We start from the raw sequence: 5179 nt of genomic DNA on the forward strand, positions 1-5179 counted from the left end.
TCTATAATGGCCTGCTCTAAATCCCATTGATGTCGAAGGGAGTGTTTCTAATGATTTCAGACAGCTTTGGACCAGACCGTAAGAAGAGGAGTTGACTGAAGAGCTGTATTAACTGGAGTACTTTTGGACAGTCCCATCACACATTACTGTTTAACTCATTTCAATGTTCATATAATTTGATAAGAATTTAAGAAACTGTAGCATTTATAATTTGTGGACAATTTATAACATAGCACATATAGTGTTGACCATACTATTGCTAAAGTGTCGGATTGAGATGTTTTCTTTCCCCATTCTTTGGCTTGTTTAAAACATGAAGGATTACACATTTAAATATCCACATTCTACTACTGAAGTCTGTAAAGTACAACTGTGTGTTTACCAACCACTATATAATTTATAAACAAACTCATGTAGCAATTTTTTTAAACTGAGTAGGCATTTTTCTCAAGTCACCCTTTATATTTGTTTCCTACACTACAAGTATACGTTCACTAAAATTCAACACCTTGTCCATGGACCTGATCCAGATCAGATGTAAGTCAACAGGAATTTTTCCACCAACTTCAGTAGCCATTGGACTGAACCACACACAAAGATCACATTTATTGGTATACAAACTTCTTAAACATGGTCAAAGTTCAAGTTGCTGTTTCTAATGAGATGTGAATATATTTACTGAATTATGAATGAGAGAGGAAGTGACTTTTAGAATTTAAGAACCTTAACTCAGGGTTTTCTGTTTGTTTGTTTTTTAAAGAATGGAGTTCATTATCTTTAATCCCATGTAAACACAGGCCAGCATTTTCCAGGCCATCGAGTCCACTTTGCTCATCCAGAGAATCACTATTTCTTCACTGCTGCAAGCTCTCTGAGGGACCCAATGTCAGTTGGATAAGATAACCCACAGCTCTAACTTTTACCAGGGCTAAGCATCTTAGGATCAGGGTGCTGCAACCAGCTCCCTGATTTTCCCTCTCTTGGGGGGCGGGGGGTGAATCTGCTGCAGTTTTTTTGTATCTGAATTCCTGTTTTTGCAGGAGGCTTAAATGAAGAACCAGGATCAAAGCGATAACACATTGTCGATTCTTATTCATGCTTATTTGTGTGTATGGACTGAAGCATCATGCACAATAGAGGAAATGATTTCCAACATTTGTGAACATTTAACTACCCAGATGTTTAGTGTGAGAGTCCTAACTAGCAGCAAATATATAGTGCCAGTATAATGGTATGGAAGAGTTTATCCAAAACCAGCTGTGCATGTACAGCATTGATATTATGGTAACAAGAGAGTGGTTGTGAAACCAGCTGCACATATATAGTTTTTGTATTAAGACAAGAGCTGATGTGAAACCCTGCTTGGCATGACCATTATATAAAGGGAGTACTGATGTAAAACTCTTTGCTTGTGTATAGATCCACCAAAACCCAGCCTGGACCCACCTAATAAGCAGTGTATTTGGGGAGGAAATATTTTATTTTCATATAAATTCAAGACAATGGGCCTATTCTTAGTTACACTAATGCCAATTTATGCCTCTCTGGTAGCATAAAGAGACTTTAAAATGGGCAGATATTATCCCATGAGAATATCCCCTCTGCTGGAGGATTTCCAGCTGATAGATAGGCTCTACACCAGCCCTATTCCCAGCATAGGGTATGAACTGGGATGTGGCCAGAGCATAATGCACAATGGTTGTTGTTCTTTGCTTCCCAGGGCCCACAGGAAACAGAATACAGGCTAGAGCAACCCCAAAGATATTCTAATTTACATCAAAAGCTAGACAGGGCCCTGCATTGTCCCAGAATATGAGAAGCATGAAGTTGATATAGAGAACTGTAATGGAATAACTGAGAATCCAGCCCAATAAGTCCCTAGTTTAACATTATTTTTCAATGCCACCTTAATTATGGAGTCATGGCCAGCACCACGCTAATAATTATATATATTACTGCAACTGTAAAGCATGAGAATGTAACATACGCAACAGCAACTCACCTGCTCTGGAATTAGGATGCAGCCATTGCCTCAGTTTCCCCTCTGGCTGGACAGTTTATTTGGGTTTGTTAGCGAATTGCTACCCTCTGGCCAAAGTAAGTGTTCTCCTTTTCTAGAGCAAACAAAGGAAGCGTAAATAAGACCAGGACTCCCTCAGCCCTCCTTAAGCTCAACCCTAAACCATAGGATAGCTATCTGTCCCAACCCCAGATTGCACTGCTACCCTGTTTCCCAGGATCACTTCCTTTCATGCCTGTCACTGGTCATACCTCAATCACCTCCACACCAGGAGATCCAATTACCAGCCTGGCCTCTTCCAATGAGCTCAAAAACCCTCCTACATCCTTTGCCTGGAGAAGTCCTCACAGTTTACTGTCACCCTGGCTCTTTACCTAGCTCCCACACCAGGTTTTACCACAGCATTGGTGTTTCTTTAGGTAACCACAGACTAGCTCTCAAACTCATCAATCTCGCTGATCTGAGAAAGGTTGCCTTTTATAACCTGTCCATTTCCTATCATGCATTGCAGCCCAGCCTATAATTACCAGACATCTCTCTGGGAACTACAATGTGCAGAATTCCCTACTTTTCCAGGCCAGAATTCAAAATAGGGTGGCCTGAATCCAGACTTGCCCTTCAAAAGACAGACTGTCCTGTTACAAAGTACAATTTTATACATATACACCAATATATTGCATAAATATATATGCACCTCCATATTTTATACTTGCAGTATGTGGTGAACTGATACTATACTGGTGTTTCTCAGCTGACTGCCCACTCATAATGATTTCTAAAGTATAAAGAGGAGATTCATAGAGTCACAGATTTTAAGACCAGAAGGGGCGATAATATTAATCTAGCCTGACCTTCTGCATAACAGAGGCCACAGACTTCATCAGTAACTCTCAAATCTCTTTAAAAGTGAGGTAAGTATTATTAGTCACATTTTACACATGGGGAAACTGAGGCATATCACACAGAGCAAAACCAACTACATATTCATATATCATATTATTAACTATTATTATTATGCCATATCATGGCCCAACTCGCATGGTGGCTAAAGAGAGTAAGGGCCTTAATTAGGGGCAGTAATATGGTCAGAGTAGTGAGAGCAGAAGATGATTTTCACAGCAGTATTTTGGATGGATTGTAAGGGGATTGTTAGGAGAAGGATGCAGTAGTCAAGGTGAGATGTGACTAAGGTATGGGCAAGGTATTTAACCAATAAGGACAGACAGAATATATTTTCAACAATTTCTAAGTGTGCTTAAAGTTATGAACGTGCTCAAGTACTTTTCTGAATTGGGACCAGTGTCTTGCTATTTGTTTGGATAATGCCTAGCACCTTATGAGCACTAACATAATAAAAATAATAAAATAATATTAATAAATACCAGTGCACTAAGGAACTGATTTTCCGAGGTGCCGGGCCCCCACAATTCTAGTTTAAATTAACAGGAGCTGAGAGCTCAGCACGTCTGAAAATCAGGCCTTAAAATAATTTGGTGTGACTGCATGGAGAAACAGGCAGAACCTGCTTTTAATTAGCATGACAAAAACACGTATCTTTTTATTTGGGTGGCAGCATGGTCTAGTGGAGAGGGCACTGGACTGGGAGCCAGAACAACTGAGTTCTATTTCCAAATTGCCCACTGACCTGCTGAATGACCTAGATCAAATAACCTTCTCCGTTTTCCTTCCCACCCTTTATCTTGTCTTGTCTATTTTTAAGCTCTGAGCAAAGACTCTCTCTTATTATGTATATAGCTACCACAATAGGGCCCTGGTCTCATTTGCGATCTCTAGCCGCTACCAGAATATTTATTTATGAATATTTATTATTCAAATAATAAAAAAATGTATACATATAGATATACATTTTAATTATATATTGTGAGAAAAATCACATTTGATTTTTGAAATGTTTCTGTATATATAAAATATATTATGCTTTACTTATTTTAATATTATTTTTTCAATACCAAGACTAATTTGTGCTGGCAAGGTCATCAGTCAAATGGTTATTGTTATATAACATGTATACTGTGGTAGTGCCCAGTGGTCCAATCAGGGATTGGGACCCCAGTGTTCTAAGTGATGTAAGACTATGAAGATGAAGACATAACTTCTCCCTTGAAAAGTTTAGGAGCAATCTGTTTTAAGGAACTGTCTTATTACAATTGCGTGCAGGGAATATTTCTCCATGGGACCATTTGTGAGCCTTTTTGGTTAACTGCAGAAAGACATTAAGAAAGACTTACTTTGTTTTGGTAAGTGCTGACTGGATGAGCAAAATTTTCACAGGTCTCAGCATCTGCCATCTACATGCACAAAAAACACATTACACATGAATATGCGTGGGTCTCTCTATTGCTACAAAATCATGCATTTGTACTTTAACAGTATCTGGTGTATTTGTGCACAAATATGATCAGCTGGACCTGTGGGCACATGCATATGTGAAGAGCCCATCACCCAAGTACTCAATGAGGGTCTTTCACTCACACGTGCAGGCCTCATTGCTTGAACCCAAGTATCTGAGAGAACCTCACTTGAGCACCAATATTTGTGCATGCACACTGGTGAGCCAACCCCATCACCAAAGCTCTTTACTTGTGTGCGTGCTCAGTCCTGCACAGACACTCATTGGCACAATGGCCCTTACTGGGGGGTGCGGGGGGGGCTATGCAGGTGGGAGCAGAGGCAGTGGCTGTCTCTCCCTTTGCACTGTTTACTTAGTCACACAATGATGAAATATAAAATCACACGGAAGTCTCAGAACTCCTCATTAAAATCATGCTTGGAAGTGTCAGGGGATGGGGCCCCATAGCACAGACCTCAGCAGCATATGTCCCCCCCTCCCCACCAGACAATGGGAGGAGTCACCACCAAGACCCCAGTACATCACGATAGAGGGAGGGGAAACGCTGGTTCATTGCGTTTCTCAGGGCGGTGGAAAAGAACGACTTCGCCTGCGCACAGCACGCAGCCCTAATTGCGCTTGCGCAGAAGCTTTCGGTGTCGTAACCAATCTTGTCCCTCTTCCCGCCCCTTTGTGACACTGGCTTGGTGATGAGCACGCAGTTATCCAATGGATGTGGGCTTTACCGTTCAAACCGGCAAAGGTGGAGCCAAGCCTGCCAGTGAGAGAGCGAGGGGCGGGTTTTTTTT

At 40.9% G+C, this 5179-nt stretch overlaps 1 long non-coding RNA gene across 3 annotated transcripts in view; it reads right to left on the minus strand.

Annotated features, from left to right (window-relative positions):
* The window catches only part of LOC115658324, a 67524-nt gene extending 62580 nt beyond the window's left edge, over window positions 1-4944 (minus strand). For all 3 annotated transcript variants that reach the window (XR_004002241.1, XR_004002240.1, XR_004002239.1), the window contains exons 1-3: window positions 4846-4944; window positions 4270-4329; window positions 2003-2114 (exon numbers count right to left, since the gene is read on the minus strand). This is a non-coding gene — a long non-coding RNA (uncharacterized LOC115658324). The remainder of the gene's footprint in view (window positions 1-2002; window positions 2115-4269; window positions 4330-4845) is intronic.
* Window positions 4945-5179: the final 235 nt, after the last annotated feature.

The sequence above is a fragment of the Gopherus evgoodei genome, chromosome 10, assembly GCF_007399415.2.
Source record: "Gopherus evgoodei ecotype Sinaloan lineage chromosome 10, rGopEvg1_v1.p, whole genome shotgun sequence".
Classification (NCBI taxonomy): domain Eukaryota; kingdom Metazoa; phylum Chordata; order Testudines; family Testudinidae; genus Gopherus; species Gopherus evgoodei.